Source organism: Lipotes vexillifer, unplaced genomic scaffold, assembly GCF_000442215.2.
Source record: "Lipotes vexillifer unplaced genomic scaffold, Lipotes_vexillifer_v1.1 scaffold655, whole genome shotgun sequence".
Taxonomy (NCBI): Eukaryota; Metazoa; Chordata; class Mammalia; order Artiodactyla; family Lipotidae; genus Lipotes; species Lipotes vexillifer.
Genome location: NW_006788208.1, coordinates 1,894,566 through 1,922,241, shown reverse-complemented (window position 1 = coordinate 1,922,241; position 27,676 = coordinate 1,894,566). Strand labels below are relative to the sequence as shown.

Here is a 27,676-nt window from a genome sequence, read left to right as displayed (position 1 = left end):
GTGTGTGTGTGTGTGTGTGTGTGTGTGTGTGTGTGTGTAAGAATGTTTAACACAAGAGAGATCTAAAATAGTCAAACCTATAGAAGCAGAAAATAGAATGGTGGTGGCCAGGGATGGGGAAAGGAGGAAATGGGGAAGTTGTTATTCAATGGGTATAAGTGTCAATTATACACGATGAATAAGGTCTAGAGATCTGCTACACCACAGAGTGTCTATAGTTAACAATTTTAACTTTTTTTGTGTGGTTTTGTGGACTGGAAAACATTTTTTAATTAATTAATTAAAAAAATTTTTGTCTTCGTTGCTGCATGCAGGCTTTCTCTAGTTGCAGCGAGCAGGGGCTGCTCTTCGTTGTGGTGCGCGGGCTTCTCATTGCGGTGGCTTCTCTTGTTGTGGAGAACAGGCTCTAGGCGCGAGGGCTTCAGTAGTTGTGGCATGGGGGCTCAGTAGTTGTGGCTCACGGACTCTAGAGGACAGGCTCAGTAGTTGTGGCTCACGGGGCTTGGTTGCTCTGCGGCATGTGAGATCTTCCCAGACCAGGGCTCAAACCCATGTCCCCTGCATTGGCAGGCGGGTTCTTAACCACTGTGCCACCAGGGAAGTCCCCTGAAAAATTTAAGAGGATAGACCTCCAAACATTTTAGATTAAGTACAACACCACCTAGTGTGCTTTTGTTTATATTTTTCAAATCCCCAGTGGCTTAATTAGATATCTTAGTGTAAGTTAACTGAAGTGGGAAATGTGTAGAGTTTTCAAGAGGCAAGGGAACACAGTGTGTTCTTCCAGTGGTCCTTCGAGAAGGAGAGTGGGATTCAGATTTCCTCTCTTCTAGACATTGAGATTGATTGATCCACTCCATCTGTCAGTACTTGAGAACCCTGGGATAGTCATACACTGAATTATGACCTTTCAAACATAGTTGTTAAGGATCACATCCAAAGAAGATGAAGAAATGACCTTGTAAAATTAACTGCTTTACTCTTCCTTATCCAGAAAGAATCATCCTGCTTCCAGTGATGTACAGAATGGGGATAACATCAGTGAATTGGGAAATCATGTCAGAAGCAAAAGTCTATATTTTGTCATATTATAGACATTAGATGATGAGAAATCAGTCTGTGGATCCCAGGGAGTCTTCTGTGGATCTCGGAGCACATCTTAGACTTACAGTGCTGTCTGCTATGGCTTTTATGTGCTCTATTATCATGGAATAAACCACAATAGAAAGATGGTATCTAGGAAGAGAAAAGCCTGTTTGTTATTTGCTTCCTTTGTACTCAGAAAATACTTATTAGAATGTCTTTAAACTGTATATGCAATCCACACTCCACAAAACCTCAGGAAGGTAAATACTCTTTCTTATGACTTTATTGAAGACAGTACAGAGACAAAAAGTGGGATCAAGTGGGAGAACTAAATATGGGGCCTCTAGCATCCTTTATGTCCTCATGATGTGTTGGGACTTCTGTGTGTTGGTGGGGCATTTTCTACCTTCATGAGGAAGCCAAAGGTGCAGCTGCCCAGAACTGGTGTTTTTCTGGACGGTCTTGATTCAATCCAGTATTTAACCTCTCAGTCATATGAAGAAGCAGCATTTACTAAAGGCATAATTTGTGTACATTGAAGGAAACTGCTAAAAATAATGGAAACAAGCCAAGAAAAGATCTCATGCAAGACGGTTATGTAGGCACTCCCCTTTCCACTGGGTAAATAATTATCTCTCTTCCTTATTTCGCCTTCTTTATCTTGCCTTTCCTCTTGCTATTTTTATATTCAGCAGAGCACAAAGGAAATTCAGAAGCTGAATTTAATAATTTTGTCTCTCTTTTAAAAAGACGGTGGAAAATAATTCAATGGAAAATAATAAACATAGGGTTTTTTTTGATAACCTGAGTATTTTCTAATCCATAGTCCAGAAAACTGTATCACTCCCAAGACAGAGTGAATATTTTTTTTCGTGTTCCAGTCAGTGATCGTGCCTAATTGCTTTATCTATGGCAACAGAACACTTTGTGTCAAAGATAGGAATCGATCCAAATAAAAGGACAATTTTTATTACATTTTGCATAATTTTGATGTGGTAAATTGAAAACTGGTGAAATTTTTTGGCTGAGAAAACTTCCTAGGAAAGGGTGCAATGAATATTGTCAAAATCTATTTGAAATGAAAATAGAATATCGGACATGAATTCAACCCCGATTTCTTTAAGGGATCTTAAAATGAAACGTGTGACAACTATGACAATTTTGTTACTTTAATTATATATTTCTTTCTATTAAAACATTAAGCACACAGTGAAGGATGTAATGTGGGGCTCTAGTGGTTATTTAATTGATTTTATTCAGTATAAATAAGCAAACCAGATATTTTTAGTGGGAAAAAAACAATCTCTTCTGCTATCAGCTGTAATCTTCGCAGAACTACACAGTCTACAGACTTTCTTTTTAATAGGAAATCAATGAGGCAGAAGGTCATTATTTTGTCTAGGCGTTAGGGTCATGTAGATGATCAGAACTCTATGATTCCTTTCTTGGATACATAAGATGCCATTAAAAATTTATAAGGCTGGTCATTGTGTTATATTTGCATGATGAATATATATGCAAATATTATATTCAATGAAAATTAGTATGTACAATGTATAATCATACTAGAGCACACTGACATATGCATTGTATTTTCATTAGTGACGTTGCTCATCGAATTTAATAAATCTAATATTTATTGATCACCTTACCAAGTATCTCTATGCTACACTGGGGATCAGGAAACTAGGACCAGGAGGCCCACATTTTGTTTTTGTAAGTAAAATTTTATTGGAACACAGCTATGCTCATTTGTTTACATATGGCTGCTTTTTTGCTATCATGGCAGAGTTGCCACAGAGGTGTACGGTACACAGGGCCTAAAATGTTTACTATCTGGCCCTTTACAGAAGGGTAAGCATTTGTGATAAAAGTGCCAAAGAACAGGTTGAGTGCCTTGAGGGTCAGGGGAAGAAGATATTATTTTCTAAATAAATTTGGGGGCATGTAGGGCTTCATGAAGTGAGTGAAGCTAAAACTGAGTTTACCTATAAGTAGCATTAGACAGATACTCATTTAGAAAAAAGAACATTCCCGCCAGAGGGAACACCATGGAGAGAAACACTGAGTTAACAAGGGAATAACTTTTTCAGGGGACAGGAGGCAAACTCACTTTTGATGATATATGAAGAATCAGACAGTAGGAAGCAGCCCGGGGGGCAAATGCCATTTCTCCCATCCCCCATTACCCTCTCTCCATGTTGTAATGGGTTTGAGACAGAAAAAACAACTTCTTTTCAGACCTCTTGTTCTCATAATTGTCATAGGAGGTTGATGTTAGTAAGGACACACATTGTAAGTACAGATTTTAAATACACTGCAATGATGTCATAGAAATGCCAGGTTAACCTTGCTTAGTGCCTATCCCAGTGCATCATCGCTAAAATACCAAGTTTAATGTAACTAAAGTGACCAAGATCCAACCTTCCCACACACAAGACAAGTATGCTAACATCCTCTCCTGTGCTTTTCTTCCTCTCTCCTATACCTCCAATCATGTTTACTTAATCTACTGAGGGACTAGGAGAAGACAAACACAATTCTAAAGTGGCTGTTATATTGAGTCATGCATATTAGCAAAGTAAAATGACAGCAGTTTAGCAGTTGGATTGGTATTTTGAGCGTCACATTATCTGTAACGGGTATGTGTACACATACCTGCATGTTTTAAATGGCAAAAGGATATTGTGTCGTAGTGAGGCAAGATAGTGGGTTATTGGTTTGGGCTGAGAAACCCTAGACTGAGTCTGGGCTCTGCCACTAACCAGGTGTATGATCCAGCAAGTCACAGGCTACCTTAATGGTGACTTTGAACTTAGCTTCTTCAGGCTACTTTTCCTCTCCTTCACTTCTTTCTGCAGCAAGTGAACTTGACTCTGTTCTGACTCACTTGGATCTGTAGATTCTGTAGGCTCTCATGGGCCCCATGTGTTCCATTTATGACTCACCTTCCTGACAGACTTTGTCTCTGGTTTTGCATAGCTAACTAGATAGCTGACTACTCTTCAGGAGAATCAGGTAACTAGCCAAGCTGTTTTCTAGAGTCTGCTTTCTACCAAGTGACTGTTTTGGGTACAAGCTAATATATTCTTCAGTTATGGAATCCTTTCATTTGCAGTGTAACAGTTAAGATGGATGAGATTTTGGTTCTTCATAAATATTTATTTCTTATGTGATGCCTTTCATTTGGATAAAGGAGGAAAGACAGGATTCTTTGGCTTCTTATTTAAGTTTCTAAATAATTTTGGCCTCTTTGCTGCTCAAAATATCCATGCCATGTGGATGCTTGTAAATAGTACCAAATGGTCTGGCATAGTACAGTCTGAGGTTTGAACGTTTGAGGTTTGAACGGTCCCAAGGATGAAACAGAAAATATTTGAGGTCATATGTAAAGTTCTTTATAAGGACATTAAATCATTTGCCAGGATTTCTTTCTCTGGATTTTTTTCCTAAGGCCCTGGGTTGCACAATAGTTAACTGAAGGAGCTTAAAAGAAATGTAAAAAAAAGATCGCCAGCAGATATAGAGTATACGGTGACTAGAAAGGTGTCTCACACAGCTTCACTTGATTAACTTGCTGGAAGTGTGTGTATCATTAATGTTACTATTAAATTATAGTCACAACAGTGAGATGGTCGCAGATCTTATACGCTTGAGTGTAGTTTACTGTAATCATAAAGAGACAGTAGCAAAACCCAAGAGGTGTAATTCCTGCTTGACTCTAAAGGCACTATTCTGGATGCTTCTGCGACATAAAGAGAGAAGCCCAGAAGGATTATTAGCAGATGAGATCCTGGATGGGGTAGGAGGCCTGAAGTCTTGTGGCTGCACAGAGGTGTGACAGGGCTGGGACATGCTGACATTGTTCAACCCTGTTCACAGATATCACTCCCATCCTTCACTTGCATGGTCGCTGGGAAAACTCTCAACAGGCATCTGCTTCCTGTTTGAGTCGAGAGGCGCACACAGTGCTGCCAACTTGTGCTTCCTTTGAGCATCTATAGCTTCATCCAGTCGGTCACTTTCCAATCCTCAGGGCGTGTGCCTCTGCGGGGGCAGGAATCCAAGAGATGACCATATGGTCTATGAAAGCCTCTCGGGGCAGATGTGCTCACCCCACTTATTGTTTGTGTGGCCCTGGAAAGTTGTATTTTAGCTTTATGGACCCTCAGTTGTTATCTCTAAAAACAGTATTATTATAATGGCTGTTTCCTCTAAAGTGTTGTGAGGGGCGATTAAGATGGCACATAGGGGGCTTCCCTGGTGGCGCAGTGGTTGAGAGTCCGCCTGCCGACGCAGGGGACGCGGGTTTGTGCCCCGCTCCGGGAAAATCCCACATGCCGTGGAGCGGCTGGGCCCGTGAGCCATGGCCGCTTACCGGGAAAAAAAAAAAAAAAAAAAAAAGATGGCACATAGGAAATTCTTTCGTTAACTTTAAAACCAACACGCAGTTGTGAGGGATTGCAAGGGTTTAAGCAGACGACATAGTAGCTGAACTCAAGGCCATAGAATTTAAGAGAGAAAACAAGATCAGTGTTCCTTCACTCATTCATTCATACAGTCAACATATATTTATTGGGATCCTACTATGTGCCTAGAACCAGTCTAGGAGCTTAGGATAGAATAATAAATAAGGCAGACAAAGTCAGGGCTCTCAGAGAGCTTGTGGTAAGTTTGGTCAGAGAAGTTAAACAAGAAAACAAATAATTTTGGTTAGCACTAGGAGAAGGAAATCAAGATAATTTGGCCAAGGTGGGGTATGGGGCCAGCCCCAGATAAGGTGGTCAGCGACCCTCTCTGAGGAGTCCTGCTTGGCCAGATCTGAGTATTGAAAAGGGGTCAAATATGAACTGAGGGAAGATGGCCGGAAAACAAACAAAAAAAAGGTTTATACCAAATTTCAGACTCAAGTAATGAAGGTTTTCTGGAAGAGATCTAAGTTGGGTGGGCTTTGTTCTTTAAGAATCCAGAGAGGAGGGACTTTCCTGGTGGTCCAGTGGTTAAGACTCCATGCTTCCAATGCAGGGGGTGAGGGTTCGATCCTTGGTCTGGGAACTAAGATCCCACATGTCTTGGGGTGGGGCCAAAAAATTAAATTAAAAAAAAAAGAATCCAGAGAGGAGACTTATAATTTGTTGAAGAAGTATTTTAAAAGTACCAATGTGAGCTCCTACCTGATTTAATTTGTCTGTGAGATGGCCTGGGCGTCAGGGATTTTAAAAGCTCACTGGTGATTCTGCTATGCAGCCACATTTAGAATCCCTGCTCTGCAGAGTTGTGTAATGGGCATAGTCCTGCAGCAGAAAGACGGACACTTCTGCTTTTGCCCTACTTCCCGCAGAGCAAACCGGGCTTCAGGGAGTGCTTAAGAGTTGCAGAAAAATTACTGTCCTGTGGTGTCTTTGCCTGATGCTCCATTGAATAGATGGGAAAGCAATGAGGCAGTGGGTGGGCGCGGGGAAGGTATGCTCTTGGAGAAAGGGATAAAGAATTTTCAAAACAGAAAGGCCCATCAGGAGGCACAGAAATATGAAAGAAGATGGTATATTTGTTCAGGGAATTGCTCCATCCCCGTTTTTGTATATCTGAGGTGGGAGTGAGAATCTGTATTTTTAAATAGATCCAGTGAAATTACGAAGCATTTGGGTATGAATGCGGGGGATAAACCTCATGTCACAAAAATATCCTTCCATGGTCCTCAATTGTCCAGAGGCCTAGACCTGCTTTCAAGCTTCACAGATTATTTTCTGAGAACTAATCTGTGATGTGTTTCTTCAACGAGAATATTTGTATTATAATAAGGGATTCTTGGAATTCTATACCCAAGGATTCTTTACCTGAAATTCACACAACTCTGGAGGTTTATGGTTGGGTGCCAGGGCAATAAGCACCTCTTATAATAGCACAAATATATTATACATACCTTTTATATTTTTATAATATAAAGAGAGGGTCTGTGGCTTCTTTTACCAGATTCTGTTGATAAAAGGGCTGCATGATATCAACAAAAGGTGGAAGTGATTTAGAAACCATTGCATAAAACCAAAACACTTTTAAAGAGATGTTACAGTAGATTATTAAGGAACGTATTTTGAGGTAGATGTGCCTTAACTAGACATTGTGTAGTTTAATAGTTGAATTAGTAAATTATCCAAATAGTAATCAAATATAGAAATACTTTGTGATATCTAGTTGTATTTGTAACTTATGATGTGGCTTTTTTTCTTCTTTATTGAGGTATAGTTGATGTACAATATTATGTAAGTTTTGGGGGTACAACATAGTGTTTTACAATTTTAAAGGTTATATTCCATTTATAGTTATTATAAAATACTGGCTGTATTCCCTATGTTGTACCATATATCCTTGTAGCTTATTTATTTTATAGACAGTAGCTTGTACCTCTTAATCCCCCACTCCTGTCTTGCCCCTCCTCCCTTCCCTCTCCCCACTGGTAACCACTAGTTTGTTCTCTATATCTGTGAGTCTGCTTCTTTTTTGTTATATTCACAAGTTAGTTTTCTTTTTTAGATTCCACATATAAACAACATATAGTATTTGTCTTTCTCTGTCTACCGTGTTTCACTTAGCATAGTACTCTCCAAGTCCATCCCTGTTGCTGCAAATGGCAAAATTTCACTTTTTATTTTACGGCTAAATAGTGTTTTGTTGCATGTATGTGTATATATATGTGTGTGCGTGCAAATATATGGGTGTGTGTGTGTATATATATGGGTGTGTGTATGCATACATATGGGTGTGTGTGCATACATATGGGTGTGTGTGTATACATATGGTTATGTGTGCATATATATGTGTGTATGTGTGCATATATGTGGGTGTGTGTATATTGGTGTGTGCATATATAGGTGTGTGTGTGCATATATATGGGTGTGCGTGTGCATACATAAGGGAGTGTGTGTATATATATAGGTGTGTGTGCATATATATGAGTGTATGTGCATGTATATGTGTGTGTATATATATTGGTGTGTGTGCATATATATGGGTGTGTGTGTGCATATATATGGGTGTGTGTGTGCATACATAAGGGAGTGTGTGTATATATATTGGTGTGTGTGCATATATGAGTGTGTGCATGTATATGTGTGTGTATATATATTGGTGTGTGTGTGCATATATATGGGTGTGTGTGTACATATATATGGGGGTGTGTGTGCATACATATGGAGGTGTGTGTATATATATTGGTGTGTGTGTGCATATATATGGGTGTGCGGGTGTGTGTCTATATGGGTGTGTGTGTGCATATAGGTGTGTGTGTACATACATAGGGGTGTGTGTATACATATGGGTGTGTGTGTATATATATTGGTGTGTGTGCATGTATATGGGTGTGTGTGCATACATATGGGTGTGTGTGCATATATATGTGTGTGTGTATATATATGGGGGTGTGTGCATGTGTATATATATGGGTGTGTGTGTGTGCATATATATGTGTGTGTGCATATATATGGGTGTGTGTATACTTATGGGTGTGTGTGTGCATACATATGTGTGTGTGTGCATATATATGGGTGTGTGTACATATATATACACATACACCCCCAACATCTTCTTTATCCACTCATCTATTGATGGACTCTTAGGTTGCTTCCATATTTTGGCAATTGTAAATAATGCTGCTGTGAACATTGGGGTGCATGTATCTTTTTGAATTAGTGTTTTAGTTTTTTTTGCGGGGGGGGGATAAATACCCAGGAGTTGAATTGCTGGATCATATGGTAGCTCTATTTAAAATTTTTTGAGAAACCTCCATACTGTTTTCCATAGTGGCTGTACAAATCAACAGTCCCACCAAAAGTGTATGAGGGTTCCCTTTTCTTAGCATCTTTGCCAACATTTGTTATTTGTGGTCTTTTTGATGATAGCCATTCTGCCAGGTGTGAGGTGATATCTCATTGTGGTTTTAATTTGTATTTCTCTGATGATTAATGATGTGGTGCATCTTTTCCTCTGCCTGTTGGCCATCTACATTTCCTCTTTGGAAAAATGTCTACTCAAGTTTTCTGTCCATTTTTTAATTGGGTTGTTTGTTTTTTGATGTTGAGTTGTATGAGCTGTTTATATATGTGGGGTATTAACCCCTTATCGGTCATATCATTTGCAAATATTGATATTTTCTTCCATTTGGTAGGTTGTCTTGGCTTTTTTTAAAAAAGTGTGTTCACAAGATTCAAGTTTGGAACGAAAAGATGGACCAAACCCAAAACCATTTTATTCTAAGTCATGAGAATTTGTCACTGAAGTTTCTTATTAGGATAATTGGAAACACAGATGAAATTTCAAGCAGAGAATAAAAATCCAGTTCCTGTTTTTCCCCTCAGAACAGAATGACATTTCTTCTATAATGCTCTGGGTTTTAGTCTCTACTCATGACAGGTGTCCATTCTGATTGATAAATGTTGCTGTCTGGAATGCTCATAAGAGTATAACCTGCCATTCTAGAAATAACAGGAGTATAGGAACAAGAACAGAAGGAAATTTAATTTGTATGCTAATCAAGTTCTATTTGGAATTTTATTAACATATATAAAAATATAATACAGAAATACAATTGGTGTTTTGCAATACCTCCATGGCTCCAAACTAAGATTTAGCCACTCTATAAACTTCTTTCTAATCAACATTCAGTCATATTATTACTGTTTTAACTTTGGCTAGTTAATATCCATATGAGTCTTAGAAATATGAGGGATAGGGATAAATTATCAAAGAAAATTTCAAGCAGTGTGACAGAGCACACAACCTGAGGAAACAGTAGAGTAGATAGAAAAACAGGTCATGGAGCAGCAATAACTTCTGTGATTATTAAGCTTGAATGATTCAGGCGCTACCTCCTGGGCTTATAACTGTTTGTTCATCATATATCCATTCATGTATTCATTTCTTTATTCAATGCAATTAATTACATTGACAATATAAAATGACAAGGAGGATCTCCCTAATATTTACTTTAATGGAATAATTTGGGTAGCTGTTATTTTAACTTTGATGTTGCTTCTAGATTCTGGTTGAATCCAAGGGCTTTATTTCTATGTATAAACTGGCTTCACTGAGAGAAATGATGCATAATGAGAATATTGGCTATTATCTGTTCAATGTAGGCAATACCTTGGAAAGCGTTCATGAGACCCTGGTTGATGCTTACTGTAGATCAGAGACGCTCAGTAACAAAAAGGTGGAGCATTACTGCTGCCATATTACATTTAAGAGAGATCCCCAGTTGTGGACATATTAAGAGTTGTTTGGTTTTTATGTCCTGAAAGAAGTCTAGCTTTCTTGATTATGTTTTCAATTCCTTTATCATTAATTACAGTGCTGAGGATATAACAATACTACACAACATCTATTTTAATTGAGTCATTTGGATGCAAATGGCAGAATCCCAGTTCAACCAGAAACAAACAAATGAGTCATGTGCTTACCTAACCGAGAAAGACGGGAGTAAAGATGACCTTTAGGAGGAGTGGAAAAGGGATTTCTCTCCTTCTCTCTTTGCTCTCTCTCCCTCACACACACACACACACGCGCGCGCGTGTGTGTGTGTGTGTGCAGGCACATGTCCACCCTCAACTGCCCCCAGCACACACATTTCTGCTTCTGTCAGAATTTTGCTCTTAATCTTGCCTACTACAGATGAATTTTTCTCCATGCAGGAGGGTCATGGGTTTTAGCATCACCTAGGGTTGTATTTTTACTGTGCCCTGACCAAGGAAAATAAGAGACTTTGCCTTGGCAGTTCAAGGGAGAAACAAAAGTAACTGGCGGATTACCTTAGCTTGGAACCATGATCAATTTTGAGCCAGTTCATATTTCCAAAGAAGGGGTTGATGGAGTATTAAACTTGGTTCAACTTGGGGGCAGTGCTGGGGTGGTGAGATGTAAGATTTTCAGACTGCAAAGAGCCCTTCTGAGCCAACAAAACAATGTTTACTGGCTACAACTGCATTTCAGGCTGGTATTGGTCTTGAGAATCTTTGATTACATCTAGAGCCTTCTTGGTGTAGCATGGATGATATATAGCATATTTTTCAGATTCATAACCTAGGGACAGCACGCCATGATTAGGCAATTCATTAATGATTGTGGTAGGCAGAATAATGCTCCCCCAGAGACATTCATGTCCTCATCCCTAGAACCTGTGATTATGTTAGATTATGTGGGAAAGGGGAAAAAGTTGCACATGGAATTAAGATTGCTAATCAGGAGATTATAGTGGATTATCTGGGTTGGCCCAGTGTAATCACAAGGGTTCTTACAAGGGGAAGAGAAGACAGAAGAGGAGTCATAATCAGAGGGATGTGACATGGGAACTTAACCTTCTGTTGCTGGCTTTGAAGGTGGAGGGATGGGACCAAGAGCCAAGGAATGTGGTTGGCCTCCAGAAATGTGCAAATACAAGGGAATATTTGCCTTTAGAGCCAGAAGGACACAATTCTGTTGACATCTTTATTTTAGCCTAGTGAAATCCATTTAGACTTCTGATCTCCAGAACTATGAGGTTATACATTTTGTCTTTCAGCCACAAAGTTTGTGGTATTTTGTTATAGCAGTGATAGAAAACAGTGATCTGTGGATCACTAGTGATCTAGATAGTACAGTGATCTATGGAAATATCTATGGAAATATTCTTTGGCCTAGTTACTAGAATATAAATCAGAATATGTTTCTGAGTGAATTATGTATTCCCATGAATTTTTTAGACTTCTTACAGACAATCTGAAAACAACCAATGTTAAAAAGGTTTCTTTTACTGCTAGTATTTCATCTACCAGCATAAACATAAAAAGCTTAGCTAAAGTATAATTTCCTCATTGACTTTCTTCTTGCATCATTTTAAAATAATGGAAGCTAGTTTTCTTTTTTTTGCGGTTGCGGAGCACAGGCTCCGGACGTGCAGGCTCAGCGGCCATGGCTCACGGGCCCAGCCGCTCCACGGCATGTGGGATCTTCCCGGACCGGGGCACGAACGCGTGTCCCCTGCATCGGTAGGCGGACTCTCAACCACTGCGCCACCAGGGAAGCCCTGGAAGCTAGTTCTTAAACACAACTTTATATCCTTCTATTTGTAATTATATGAGATTTTACAGTTTATACCATGTTGTAATATAGTCTGGATATATTGTTTTTAATGGCTATATACTGTATTAAGTAAGACCTTTTGGCCAAGAATAATATTCATCTTTATTTCATCATTTAATGCATTATTCTACTTAAATGACCCATGAACACAATTATACGATTTTAATATTACGGTCTGAATTTTTTTCCTGTTTCTATATTGTAATTCTGGGCGTACATCATTATCTAAAGTAAATAGATCCAAGTTTTGTAGGGCCTACATTTTGGGAGTCTTTTTTAATAAAATGAATTCAAAATTACAAGAACAAAATTAGTTAAGGTGAATTTTTATTTAGGATGAAAAGGGAAATCAACATACTTTTTTTTTTTAAAGCAGACAAATGCCACAGACATTACAAAGTCTGGAATATGATGGAATTATAACTTTATGCATCTTCTATAAATGGCTCTATATACATCAAAACTTGTTTCTTCTCAACTTCCCTAATGTGGAAGTTGCCAAATGTGGGCTGGGCATTATGGAATGCATCACTGTTATGACTTGATCTCTGGCCTTACATTGTCATGACCCAATACTATTCCTAGTATTCTAGAAGCCATTCCTACACCCTGAAAAGCCATGGAAATGACTCTACCCCACTAATCCCAAAGTCGATGTACCCTTGATTCAACTTCGGTCTGGCTGAATCCCCAAAGTGACACTTGACATGAGGGGAAGTGTGGCTGAGTGGAAGGTGGAATAGAAAGAAAGTGTGGTCTTAATCAATTCAGGTAAAATGTCTTAGTTTTTTGGAAATTTTCAAAAATATATGTCACCTATTACTCGGGTCCTCCCCAGCACTGTCGAAGGGACCCCTGCATATTTGGGGCTTGTACCCAACGTAGGGAATAGTGGGTTTCTATGTCCTGTCATTGACTTACTGTGCTTTCCTCTCCAAAAGAATACTAAGCAAATCATTTGCAAATGCGGAACACTTGCTGTGGCTTCAGCCCTTCTTTATGTCACTATAAAAGATGAAGGCCACCTGTAACTGTTGATGATGCTCCCCAAGGGACTGTTGACATCTTTGTGGCCTGACAGCTGTTTCATGATGTTAATATCATAAATATTCTTCTGAACTATTAATAGGAAAGTATCTGTTTAGATAGTTCTATACAAGGAGATGCTTCCAGCCCAGGGTGCACATGGTATTGGAACTGTTTCTCACTTATCAGCTTCCAAATACATTTTTAAAAAACCTGGGAGTGTATAGCCTGAAGCCTCAGTATTTGTTTTTGTTTGTCATGCAGGATGCCAATTCGCTACTGAACCCCTTACAGACCTCAAGATCTTCCAGCAAAATATAATCATGACCTTGAGTCTTGGTTTCACAGTCCATAAAAAGCTAGATTTTAGGTGATGGAAGTTCAGAGTTAGAGCCCTTCTATTTTTTCCCCTCACTTAAGAAGAGATGAGGAAGTTGATCCATCTCAGATTGATGCTAAGCCTAAAATGAGTTTTGCATACTCTGAAAAGTGTTCCCACACTCTAGAGCCTTTATTCCACCTTTAAAATGCTCTTGTCCATCTTCACAAGACTTCGGAGACTGGCGATTTTCAGAGTCTTAATGCATTGATTCACAGATAATACGAAAAGAAAGCTTTTTCAAAACTCTTTTACTCTGTATGACTTCTCTGGGGGGAAAAAGCAGACCTTTATCTTAGTCAAAAGGGAATAAGATTGTTGGTCATGACAAATTCAAGTTTGAGGGGATAATTGAAATCAGGAAGTGGAAAACTTTGGTGGATTATCCCCAAAGCCTGAATCAGACAAGGAAATCAACCAGAGGCAGCACAGATTTAAGTGAAGATGTGCACCCTCAGGTCAAGGGCCTGGGCTGCTTGGGAGTAAAGAGATGTAACAGAAGAAGAAGAAATGGGAGAAAATGTTTTACTAGATTGAAGATAGTGGTGTGTATGTGTGTGTGTATAGGAATGTACTAGAAGCTTAAGTATTGATTGAATTAACATTTCCCCATATGCAAAAATCTGTATGATTCGATTTTTGTTCTAATGCAGTACATCCAATATTATATTGAAGATTTAGTGAGTAATTATAGTTCACATTTGATGAGTATTTACTGTGTGCTGGGCACTGTGCTAGGTGCTTGGTATGTTTCACTTAATAGTCTCATGACCTCATAATGGTCGTATTGTTAATACATATATATTATTTAATAAATAATAAATATTTATTAAATAAATTATTATTTATCTCTACAAAGCTAATAACATCTGTCTCTCTCTGTCAGTATAAATTCTGTTATTTCTATTTTCATCAGTACTATTCTAGTCCAGGTTCTTGTGTGTGTGTGTATCCTTCTCTCTGCCTAGGATATCCACGGACACATCATCTGTTGGGGTAAATCAAACCTCGCATGTAGCCGTGATGATATCCTTCTCCGTGCTACAGCTAACCCTGTGTACACTTTTATTTTTGCAACTACACTACTTTACCATAACTATCTGTTTCCATTGGTCTCCCTTATTGTCTCCTTGAGTAGCCATGTTTTTCTTTGTATTTCTAGATTCTAGCATCAAGAAGTACTTGGCTGAGAGTAAAGAGCAATGATTTGTGAAATAAATGACTAAGTGAACGCACAGACGAATCCGGTGTTTTCTCCTTTAAATAAATGATCATGTACAAGTAATTAAAGAATTGGTTCTTAGACGTATAACTGAATCACTTTGCTGTACACCTGAAACGTTGTAAATCAACTATACTTCAATTTAAAAAAATCATCTGCAAAAAACAAAAATAAGACTTCATTCTAAGCATGAGTTCCTAAGTTGTTAGAGAACCATGAATGGAAAATGTTTATTTCAGTGAATACAGGGCCTTCTTCCCATGGGTTTAGTTCTATATTCCTGGCACTGATCTGGAAGGGAAAAGAAAAATTGAGTCTAGAATGAGGTTGGTTTGTGTGTGTGTGTGTGTATTTTCCTGTACTTGTGACTTAATTCTAAAGTCAATTAGCAATAATATGGGAATTTTCCATTATTTATGATTTTTTCTCTAATTGAGGGTAGATTATATGTACATTTTGCAGACAGATGAACAAAATTTTAATTTGTTAATAATATGTAATTTCTATGTCACTGATATTAACATTATTAAGATGGATTTAATTCTCCATTTAACTTGTGTGTTTTAATCTTTGCTATTAAAAATACCTCATCACAAGTTTGAAGAAAACTTAAAAAATTAATACAATAATGCAACCTGTTGTTTATTAATTTAACTTGACCCTATGATATAGTGATCTAATATTTAGCATATGATCAACAATCTGTAAGAAATTTTTAGAGTTTACCTCTTAAATTATTCTAGGGTGTTAACTACCTACTGGTTTCTCTAAAAAAAAGTTTGTTTATTGAATCATCTCATATTTTCTTATACTGAAATTCTTTTCTTATTTCTGTCCAAATACCTAATGCAGAGTTCTATTTTATTTTTCACTCCACATAGAGAAACATTATGTCATTATTTTTATAAAAGGCATATATAAATGCATTTAGTTACTCCTTCAGGTATGGTTCCACACAGATTCCTGACAATATGATCCTATAAAATTATAAAACCTACGTCTCCTGTTGACTTTCATCTGACGACAGTTAATGAGTTCAGCTGTGAGTCATTATAGTTCCAAAGATGTAAAGAAAATCATTGCAATCACATTTAACCTTCACATTGCATGCATCTAAGGAGAGATGCAAGATTTTAAAACGGCCAATTAACATAAGAACTTTCTCCTTCATGTTGGGTGAGATCATCAGGGCAGTCTAATGAATAGTCTGAATGTAGAACAGTTTTTATTTTTTATTGAAGTATAGTTGTTTTAAAATGTGTTAATTTCTGCTGTACAGCAAAGTGATTCAGTTTTACATATATAGTTTTTTATATTCTTTTCCATTATGGTTTATCACAGGATATTGAATATAGTTCCCCGTGCTATACACTAGAACCTTGTTGTTTTTTTGTTTTTTTGTTTTTTTGCTGTACCTGGGCCTCTCACTGCTGTGGCCTCTCCCATTGCGGAGCACAGGCTCCGGATGCGCAGGCTCAGCGGCCATGGCTCACGGGCCCAGCCGCTCCGCGGCATGTGGGATCCTCCCGGACCGGGGCACGAACCCATGTCCCCCGCATCGGCAGGCGGACTCTCAACCACTGCGCCACCAGGGAAGCCCCAGAACCTTGTTGTTTATCCATTCTATGTATAATAACTTACATTTGCTAACCCTGATCTCCCACTCCACCCACTTTGGCAACCACAAGTCTGTTCTCTATGTCTGTGAGTCTGTTTCTGTTTCAAAGATAGGTTCATTTGTGTCATATTTTAGATTCCACATATAAATGATATCATATTGCATTTGTCTTTCTCTTTCTGACTTACTTAGTATGATAATCTCTAGGTCCATCAATGTTGCTGCAGATTACATTATTTCACTCCTTTTTATGGCTGAGTAGTATTTCATTCTATATGTGTGCCACATCTTCTTTATCCATTCATCTGTCGATGGTCATTTAGTTTGTTTCCATGTCTTGGCTATAATGAAAAGTGCTGCTATGAACATAGGGGTGCATGTAGCTTTTTGAATTAGAGTTTTGTTCAGATATATGCACAGAAGTGGGCATATATCTGGATTTGTTGCTCTTTGACTATCCCTACCCCTTGGCTTCTTCCAGGTAAATTTCACTGGATCATATGGTAATTCTATTTTTAGTTTTTTGAGGAACCTCCATACTGTTTTCCATAGTGGCTGCACCAATTAAAAATGTAGAATATTTTAAAGGAATGAGATATTACTTTTTTGAATATATACTCTAGCCTTTTGAGTCTGTTTTAAATCTCATTTCAAAATACCCCATTGCATAAAACAACTAATGGAACAAATTTCATAAATATCCCATTAGATTGATTAAACATGCTCATCTGTGGTCTGTTGAAAGTAGAAATATATACGGGGCTGTGTATTCATTCAAAGAAGTCATGTGTACAGGGTGGCCCAGAGCCCCCAGGGTTCCTAGAGATATCCTGGAGGGATCCTGGAAAGGTTACTTTGGAGAGAGAAAAATCTGTATTTGTTGCTCTTTGGCTAGCTCTACCCCTTGCTTCTTCCAGGTAAATTTCACTTATATATGTTTTATTTAGTAAGGATCTATTAATGATTTCATTTGGAATAAAATGTTTCTGCTGGTTTCTTGTTGCTGTTGTTGTTCAAGTGTGAAAAGCTTTGCTTTAGTGAAAGCAAACACCATTTCTTCCTGAATTCATCTCCAGTCTGGGCAAACATTTATATTCTATGCTCCAGTAACTACAGTGCATTTCATTTTCCCTGCTCTCAGCCTTTCAGTGTTCACCTGAAATTGTTTAAAAATAGACTGTCACTCCAAAAGGAAGCGAAGTAAGTGTCTGTGCAAGAAGAGTGGGGAGGGCTGAGGATTATAGATTCACCTGGGGTTGGTCATGGATTGAGACCAAAAGCTGAGGAAGAATAAAATCAAAAGGATAAGAATGAGCGTTTGTGTCCAGTATTGACGCGTGGCTTGAAGCTGCTCTGCATTTTATTCCTCTTAAATCAGTGCCTCTACTGAGACTCAGGCAGGAGAGCCTGGCATCAAGGATTTCCTCTGCCTTCAAATCCTGGTCGCTGCAACCAGCTGGAGCCACCCACAGATTCCTTTGTTGATAAGTGGTTCAGGAAGGGAAGGGAAACCCTCCCCATCAGTAGGCTGTAAATGAACTGAACTGCAGCCGGTTCACGAGGTAGCTAACAGTTACCCTCATTTTTGTAAGGGGTGGAAAAGGCATCTTTTTTTATAGTAATAAGGTGCAGTCTGTGAATCCTGCCATATACCAGATTAAAAGAGCTGCCGGTACATCAGTCCACAGAGAGAAGAAGCAGGTAATTATTCAGAGATAATGCTTCTGGAACAGAATGTTGTCACCCCATAATGGTCCCCTGCTGATAGATAAATGTAGAGGCAGAGGCAGTGTACTTATTTTTTAAAGCCAGAGTTGTTTTTTCGGTGACACAATTGCAGCTCTTGTGATTATCTTTCCTGTTTTACCAAATGAAAGGTTGTAGGTTTTTTTTTTTTTTGATATTTCCATCACTTTATTATAAGCAGGTTCAGTGGAGGGGTGTGTCTTATTTGTCAGGTCAACATTAGAGAAATGGCGTGATTTCTTTCCAGTGATGTACATCTAATAATCTTGGCTGAAGCTTCAGTCTTGTTTTGAATGCTTTTTCCAAGGTTGTAGATTTAATCATCAATGTGCCTGATGGAGAACTGATGTCACAGAGTGACAGAAGGTGACTATAGCCTGCAGTGTGCAGACTGACTTAGTAAACAGTCTTGGTGCAGACTTGGAAGAACCGCTTAGTTATAAACGGGTAGATTCTTGATTATGCACCTTCTAAAATTCTAAATTAGTTATATTCCTACCAGTTAAGACTGAATATGTCTTTGCTTTGACAATGAAAATTCAGCTGGGTAGTAACCCATGAGATGACAGATTTCATTTGATTTCAGGGGATGACACCATTTCATCTGTGGTTCGAGGGTTACCTGTAGGGCTAGATAACTCCATAACAGTATTCTCTGAATGGAGACCATCGCTTTCTCTCCTCTTGTATTTATTAAATAAATGACTTCACCATTATGTGAAGTGGGTAGAAATAAGACTCTATATAACTTGAAATTTCTGAGCTGGCTATTAACTTATGGATCAAAAATACTGGGTAGAGGGTTCAAGAGAAATTTGGTGTGGTTTGTTTTTCTGCAATCTCTTTGCCCTAACCGTTTTGTAACTGTTATAACTGGTTTTGATTTTCTGGTCCAACTTCTCCTTGATTTTATCAGAAGTTGCCTTTGCTTCCTGTGATTTTATCATATTTTATCCAAATCCTATTCTCTGTATATATATATTTTTTAAAGGAATAGAATATTTGTAAATAAAGGTTTTTATCTTGTGCAAAGCCAAAAAAAAAAAAAAGAGCTCATCTGGCCCAACTTTGTATTCACATCCAATCATAGTAATAGTTAACTTTTATTGAGCATTTACAATATGTTAGACACCGTGCCAAGGACTTCACATAAATTTATCATTAATCGTATAACATTTAAAAAAATAACTCAGGGCTTCCCTGGTGGCGCAGTGGTTGAGAGTCCGCCTGCCGATGCAGGGGACACGGCTTTGTGCCCCGGTCCGGGAAGATCCCACATGCTGCAGAGCTGCTGGGCCCGGGAGCCATGGCCGCTGAGCCTGCGCGTCCGGAGCCTGTGCTCCGCAACGGGCGAGGCCACAACACTGAGAGGCCCGCGTACCGCAAAAACAAAAAACAAAAAAACTCAGTGGATATTCTCATTCTACCCAGGAAGAAATTACATTCAGAAGAATGACTTGTGCAAGATCTCTTATCAGATAAATGGTGGGATTTTGACTGACCAGGCCTCAGCCATTGTACCTTTGCTGTTCAAAGTGTGGTCCTTGGACCAGCAGTATCAGAGTCACATCATCTGGGAGCTCATCAGAAGCGCAGGATTCCAGACCCCACCCTAGACCTACTTAATCAGAATCTACATTGTAATGCCATCCCCACGTGATTGGTATTCACCACAAGGATTAATAAGGGCTGCATCGTTCCTTTCTTACAGGTCTGCCAACCTGTTTTGCTTCTGTTTAAGAGAGGAAGGGTTTAGGGTGTCTGGGTGAGTGATGACGCCTGCTTTGCAGAGGAAGGGTTTAGGGTGTCTGGGTGAGTGATGACATCTGCTTTGGAGAATCTGTGACAGATTATAGCAGTGCCTCAAGGCTGAGACTTTTCTCTAAGCCTGGCGGGAAAATGATTCTTCTAGTTTCAATGACAAGGGGCAAAAGAGTGCCCTGGGAAGTATCCCTATGAAACCCTAAAAGAAATTAATGATAATAAATTCAGGAAGATGTATTGAGGTACCCAAGCCTGTGTTTTAAATCATTGCCTCTCCTGGCACCACGTGACATCTTTTGATTCTTGATCATTCTACTTCATGTCTTGGCACTATACTCCCTCCCACTGGAAACACATTTGTAAGGTCATTATGAGGGCCTGCATTTAGACCTGATGGAACCAAATTACTGACTGAGGTGTGCTGGCCTCTTCTAAGCTGGATGGTAAATTTGTACAAGAAATTGAAATTTGTAACTTAAATATGCCAGTATTAATAATAATACTTAACCTTTACGGTCTGGAATGCTTTCTCAAGACGCAACAAAATAAGGTTGATATTTAAGCATTTGACAAATTAATGTTTAAAAATGAGGTCACTTTTTTTTTAAATTTTTTTTTTTTTTTTGCGGTACGCGGGCCTCTCACTGTTGTGGCCTCTCCCGTTGCGGAGCACAGGCTCCGGACGCGCAGGCTCAGCGGCCATGGCTCACGGGCCCAGCCGCTCCGCGGCATGTGGGATCTTCCCAGACCGGGGCATGAACCCGTGTCCCCTGCATCGGCAGGCGGACTCTCAACCACTGCGCCACCAGGGAAGCCCGAGGTCACTTTTTTTAATTTTGAAAGATTGCATTAATTATTGGAGAGGCCAGGAAATATACTTTAAATGGTTTTTCATCATGGGGTAGTATTTCTATTCAGTATTTTGCACAGACCCTAGAAGTAACATTTAAATATCAGAAACTAAAGGCGGTATGTGCACATCCTGAAAAATAAGCCTAATTATTTTCATCATCTTTCATAATATTATGTTTGTTTAACTTTAATTATTTGAACACTCTGTAGAAATGAAACTGATATTTCAGGCTGTGTGATGATTAAAGCTCCTGTCAGCTTTAATATCACCATCCTAATGGAGTAAATTTGAGTTGGAGTGTTCAATGAAATAACCACAAATTGAAACTTTAGAAACAGGTAGAAAAGGCTGGATATCAATTTCCTTGCTGTTGATAGTTGTCTAAAAAGGGACAGCGGTGGTCCAGAAGAGGTGCTTACATCCTGATATGCCTAGCATAACCTATTTTCTAGATCTAAGACATTCAGTGATGAAGCAGACCAATGACTGGCAGTATGTAAATAATGGTTTGGGGAGTAGGAATGTTATATAAAATGTACACATTAAAAAAATTAAAATTAGCAAATATTTATCAATTTTATTATCCACAACAAATCTAAGCCTTCTTCATAAATAGTGCCTACAAATTCTTCATAACTTTTTTGCTATTTTAAAAGATGTATCATTATAACCCATACATTTTTATAGCCTTTCCCATAATCCTTGATCTTTTAAGCATATTGAAAATGACACTCTAGTTTCATGGTGCAAAAAAGAATAATAGAATTTTGTGGGCATTTCAATTTTTGAAAAAAGTGATTGTAAGTGAATAACAGCTTTTTCGAAGACAAGGAGCTGACCTTAAAAGTTAGTCACTGACTGGTGTTAGTACTTGAGTGATGGTCCTTTTGAAGAATCAGTCCCATCTCTCTCACCTAGTTTTTTTTTTTAATTAATTTTTATTGGAGTATAGTTGATTTACCATGTTGTTAGTTTCTCCTGTACAGCAAATCACCTAGTTTTTAAAAGTACCATCTACTCCAGGAAACCCGGCAATTTCTACAGTTAAAGGCAGTAGAAATTCAAACACATTATATAGGTTTGAATCTCCAATGCTTTACAAATAAATGTATCTGATTTTATGTCTCTGAATGGTTACCTTATATAATTTTTAAAACATAGTATAAATTTTTGCAATTATCAAGGTCTCCAAGTAAATGGTATCATGTGCCCTTCAGCTGTTGAAAATGAAAGATTTAACTTCATTTTATTTTCCTCTCATCTTTACTTACAGGAAATTATTATAATAACTTTAGATTTTAGAACTCATTAAATACAATTAAATTACGACATTTCATAGTGCTTCTGTTTCAAGCACTATTTTTTTTAACATCTTTATTGGAGTATAATTGCTTTACATTGTTGTGTTAGTTGCTGCTGTATAACAAAGTGAATCAGCTATACGTATACATATATCCCCATATCCCCTCCGTCTTGCGTCTCCCTCCCACCCTCCCTATCCCACCCCTCTAGGTGGTCACACAGCACCGAGCTCAAGCACTATTTTTGACATGTTCATTAAGCTGTAATGGTCATTAATTCTAACTACTATAAGTAATGATTACAGTGCTTATAACCAGTCCCATTTTCCCCTTCTCCCATATTTTTGATACCTTTTATTCACATTTCTCTGTTATTCTCTTTGAAGTAAATTCTTAAATAATTTTCTTTTTTAAAAAAAATTTATTTATTATTAATTTTTGGCTGCATTGAGTCTTCGTTGCTGCGCGCGGCTTTCTCTAGTTGCACCAAGCGGGGTTTACTCCTCGTTGTGGTGTGTGGGCTTCTCATTGTGGTGGCTTCTCTTGTTGCAGAGCATGGGCTCCAGGCATGTGAGCTTCAGTAGTTGTGGCACATGGACTCAGTAGTTGTGGCTCCTGGGCTCTAGAGCACAGGCTCAGTAGTTGTGGTGCATGGGCTTAGTTGCTCCGCGGCATGTGAGATCTTCCCGGAGCAGGGCTCGAACCCGTGTTCCCTGCATTGGTAGGCAGATTCTTAACCACTGCGCCACCAGGGAAGTCCCAAAGAATTTTCTTTGGGTAGTTTATTTTTCAAAACCTTGAATATCTAAGATTATTTTTCTATTGCCCCCAAACCTAAACATCAAGTTCCCTTTAGAAATCATTACCTTGAGGGATAACATTTTATCTCTAAATGTTCCATTTCCTTCTGATATTTTAATTATAATAAATCTGCTCCTTTGTAGGTGATCTACATTTATTTCACATCTGTATATTTAAGTTCTATCATTATGTGAATCTCTTTCAGCTGCTCTTTCCATGGAGCATGGTGAATTGTTTGTAGCTTCGATCTGAGATCTGCTTTTGGGGTCAAAATGCCTTTGTCAATGATTTCTTCAATATCACTTCTATACCGTTGTACTTGATTCTTCCTAGGAAGACCCATGATTCTTAGATTGGGTAATCCTACAGCCAGCATCATCTTCCAGTAATTTTGTCTTTATTCATTTCCTAGGCATTTTTGGAAATATTGTCAAGTTTCTATTCTGAACCACTGATTAAACTGATCCCCCTTTCAAGTATTGCCCTTTATTGTTTTCATTAGAGACTTTAATATTACAAATGTGCTTGACTTTCTGTGTTCTTCTCCCATTCTCACCCAGCTGCCTTTTATCTTAGCTCTCCTGCATGGCTTTTTTTAAAAAATTGAAGCTATATCTCTTATTTCAATCAACAAAGAAAAAAAATCTTGTAGGGCTAAAAAAGTTTTCAGAAGCATGTGTTTTTCTGAATTTGACTGTTGCTATGCTTGCTCTGTAGTTATTCTTATTGTTCCTCTGTGGATTACGCTGTCCTCTTTAGAAATACACAACGACCATCATTTTGCTAAAGGCACTGATGCATCCCACAGTAAGGACACTCCCTCAACTCTCTCCAACCCAATATCTCCTGAAATTTTAATTGATCCTAGAACTTTTCTCACCACAAAACATCTCACAGAGCCTGTGTTTCATGAAATTATATTTGACCACAAATGGCTAAACATATATCATTATATAATCTGTAAATATCAAGAGAAATCCTTTGATTGCTATAATTATCCACTAGTACTCATTTTCACTTTAGGCCAATTTACTGTGATTTTATATTTAGTTAGGGTTTCTTTACAAATGAAAAGAAATAGAGATATGGAGTTGCCCAGTGTTTTTTCTTGTTAGGTAAAACTAATATGTAGAAGTTAAGTATATATATATCTTATAATTCTTTAAATGATGAAAATCATTTAATGAGGTTGTTAGCTATATTTTCAGACACCCACAAAGAGAAACTGCGGGAGAAAATTGCGAACATTTATCACACACATCATACTATCCTAGGTCACACTGAAATATTGCAAGAGTGCTAAGAGATGTCAAAGTAACTAATTACAGCACAGGTACAGCTGGCCATCAAGATGAGCCAATGAGGAAAGGAAACCTTTCAACAAATGGTGCTGGAACAATGGAATAAATGTATGAAAAAGAATGATTGGACACCATACATAATCAAATGTAAAAGCTAAAACAACCAGTTTCTAGAAGAAAACATGAGACGGTATTTTAGTGACCTTGGGTTAGGCTGAGATTTTTATAGCGGATGCAAGAACCAAAACCATAAAATAAATATTGATACATTGAACTACCTCATAATAAAAAAATAAACTTCTAGTTATCAAAAGACACTATTAATAAAAAGAAAAAGAAAATCACACATAGGATAATGTATTCTCAATACATATGTCTGACAATAACTTATTTCTATTTAAAATGTATAAGCATCTTTTATTACTCAGTAATAAAGATAAACAACTCAATTACGTGGTAAAAAGACTTGATGAGACTTCACAAAAGAAGACATATGCTTGGCATAACCATATGGAAAAGTATTCAACATCATTATCAGGGAAATGTTAATGAAAACCCCAGTGAGTTACCCCTGTACAACCAATAGGATAGATGAAATTGAAGAGACTAAAAACACCAGATGTTGGTGAGGATGTAAAGCCTGGAACACTCATACATTGCTGTTAGGAGTATAAAATGGAGCAGCTAATTTGGAAAAAGTAACTCTGTGCCACTTAGGTGTTAACCCAAAATAAATATCTGCAAAAAATACTTATAGGTGAGTTAAGGGTGGTAATTCATAAAATGAAATATTACTCAACAATAAAAAATAATACACACTATACATAATCATATGGGTTCTATGGATGATATGCACAATAATATGGATCTATTTATACAGCTTTTATCTCCACTGAAAAATAATTTTGGGAGGAAAATGCATTATTTTCTTCCTTGAGCTTAGTTTTTCTTAAAACAGACTGTCAGGTTTTCAAGTTTGGAAGTAAAAATGCTGCTCTTCTAAAATATTGATTTAGAAAAGGGCAACTTCTGAGTCACAGACTAAATTCAGCCTTTAGTTTACTTTCCACCTGGTAATATTGTTTTTACATCTGATAATTGCTGTTAATGACAAAGCAGTGGTTCTCAAACCTTAATGTACATCAGAATTACCTGGAGTTTCAGATCCAGCAGGTCTGGGGTGCAGCCTGAAATCTTTCATTTCTAACAAGTTCCCAGGTGATGCTGATATATACTGCTGGTCCAGGAACAGGGGAGTACTGCTGGATAGTGAACTTTCTTGGTACTGGTTGAAGAGCTCAGAAGAATCGTTAACTTTCAAATTTGTATTTCAAAGAGTACAGGAATATCAGAGTATGGTGGGAGAGCCTGCTGGGCCTTGAACTTCAAGGTAGATCACTGATCTGACTACTGTTTGAGTTCTTGTAAGCCACTTAAGGCACATTCATAATGAATGTGCCTACTTTTGGACGGAGTTTCCTGTTTTCATATCTACTTGGCCGTTGAGGAAGCGATTGTGAAATGTTATTAAGCCATGTCGCTGATGGAGTGGTAGATTTTATTACTGTGCCCAATTCTTTCCATGTGTGTTGCCATGTGACTTATATTGCTGTATGGGGTGGGGACACGGGGAAAGATATATTCCCACTGGACAACATGCTTAGTTATGTGAGTTGTCTTGGCCAACAAAAAGTGAGTGGGATGTACAGTTCTGAGGAGAAGCTTTGAAAGCCCTCCTGCGTTTTCCCCCCTCTGCCGTAAGAACAGCATGTCACAGATAGTGGCCATTCCGTTGGACAGAATGAGAAAAATACGTGCAGAAGAGTTGCAGCCAACACGTAACCTGAGCAAGAAATAAATATTTGTTCTTGTATGTCAGTGAAATTTGGGGGCTATTATTGCAGCAAAATCTAGAGAAAATTATTGAATACCCCATACCTCCTGCTTCATGCCAGGTATTGGGCTAGGCTGATTATGTGTATTACTTTAGTTTTAGTTACTGCAATAATCCTATTAGTTAGATATTTTCCCTCAAATTATAGGGGAGAAAATAAGGTTTACAGGGTTGACTACATTAATTCTGGTAAGAGATTTCTTTCAGTTATACCACAGTGTGGTAATGCATAAAATGTTGAACTATAAATGAATAAGATTATGTGGGAAGACGGTAAAGTTTATTAAGAAATATTATGTTTGACCTTTCTAATCCCAGTATCTCAATCAATGAGCAACTATAGAAAATATAACCTCCTCCACCAGAATTGGTGTTTCCATTAAAAGCTGATTAAATAAAATCTTAACCACTCAATGCAAAAACCTCCAGTTAAAAATGTTCACTCTTCAAAACTCTTGAGTAAAATTTAATTGGGTTTTTTGGAGTAGACAGGCTAAGATTTTGGTGTTTCAAAGTAGAAGATAGATCCCAGTAAGGAGAATGAATGGGGAGACAATATTAGCCAATTTAAGAAGCATTTAGTTGAATAAATAAACATGATAACTTGATAGATCATTGAAAGTTTGATTGTTAGTGAGGCAGTAAGTGAGGAATTCAAAGGAGAGATGGTAAAAGGCCTGGAATGCAAGGTTTGTGCTTACGAGGTGTGTGTTAATGGGTAAGCTTAGGGGTATTCAAGGTGAGGTACTTTCCCATTAAGATGGGAAAGATTCCAATAAAGATGTTTTACTAGGAACGATTAGAGAATCTACTGGGCAAGTCATTTGGGATTAGCTCTCTCAAATGTTTCATTTTTAAAATAAGTGTTTATAGTGCACCTGCTCTCTGCCAGATGTGCCAGGTGTGGGTCATATGCAGCAAACAGGAAATAAACCTGCTCTCACAGAGCTCTTACATTCCAGCAGCAGAAACAAGCAGAAGGGATCATCTTTTGGAAATCATAAATGCAATGAAGCGAAGATAAGGGAAGAGAGGATTGAGTGGGATGATTTGTGGGGGGCAGGTGGTATTTGTAGGAGGAGGGGGACAGTTAGGATGAGCAGAAAAGGACATGCATGAGAACTTGATAATTGAACTGAGCTCTGAATGAACTAAGAAAACCAGCTGGGGAAAGATTTGGGGGAAGAGTGATCCTGGGTGGTACCAGCGATAGGAAATGCCTTAAGGTAGCAATGAGGTTCTCATGTTCTGTGATGTCACCAAGGCCAGTGTTTCCTGCATTAAAAAAGATATATAGATATAGATCCTTTTGAAAATAAGGGTGTGTGTGTGTGTGTGTGTGTGTGTGTGTGTGTGTGTGTGTGCGTGCTTCCATTGTTGGGCTCCTTTTAAATAATTCATTTTAGGGCTTCCCAGGTGGCGCAGTGGTTGAGAGTCTACCTGCCGATGCAGGGGACGCGGGTTCGTGCCCTGGTCCGGGAGGATCCTACATGCCGCAGAGCGGCTGGGCCCATGGGCCATGGCCGCTGAGCCTGCGCGTCCGGAGCCTATGCCCCGCAACGGGAGAGGCCACAGC

General features: G+C 38.3%; 1 protein-coding gene across 3 annotated transcripts in view; it reads left to right on the top strand.

Moving 5' to 3' along the window:
- The window catches only part of ITGBL1 (integrin subunit beta like 1), a 221,731-nt gene that overhangs the window by 136,016 nt on the left and 58,039 nt on the right, over window positions 1-27,676 (top strand). The gene's annotated exons all lie outside the window — the stretch shown is intronic.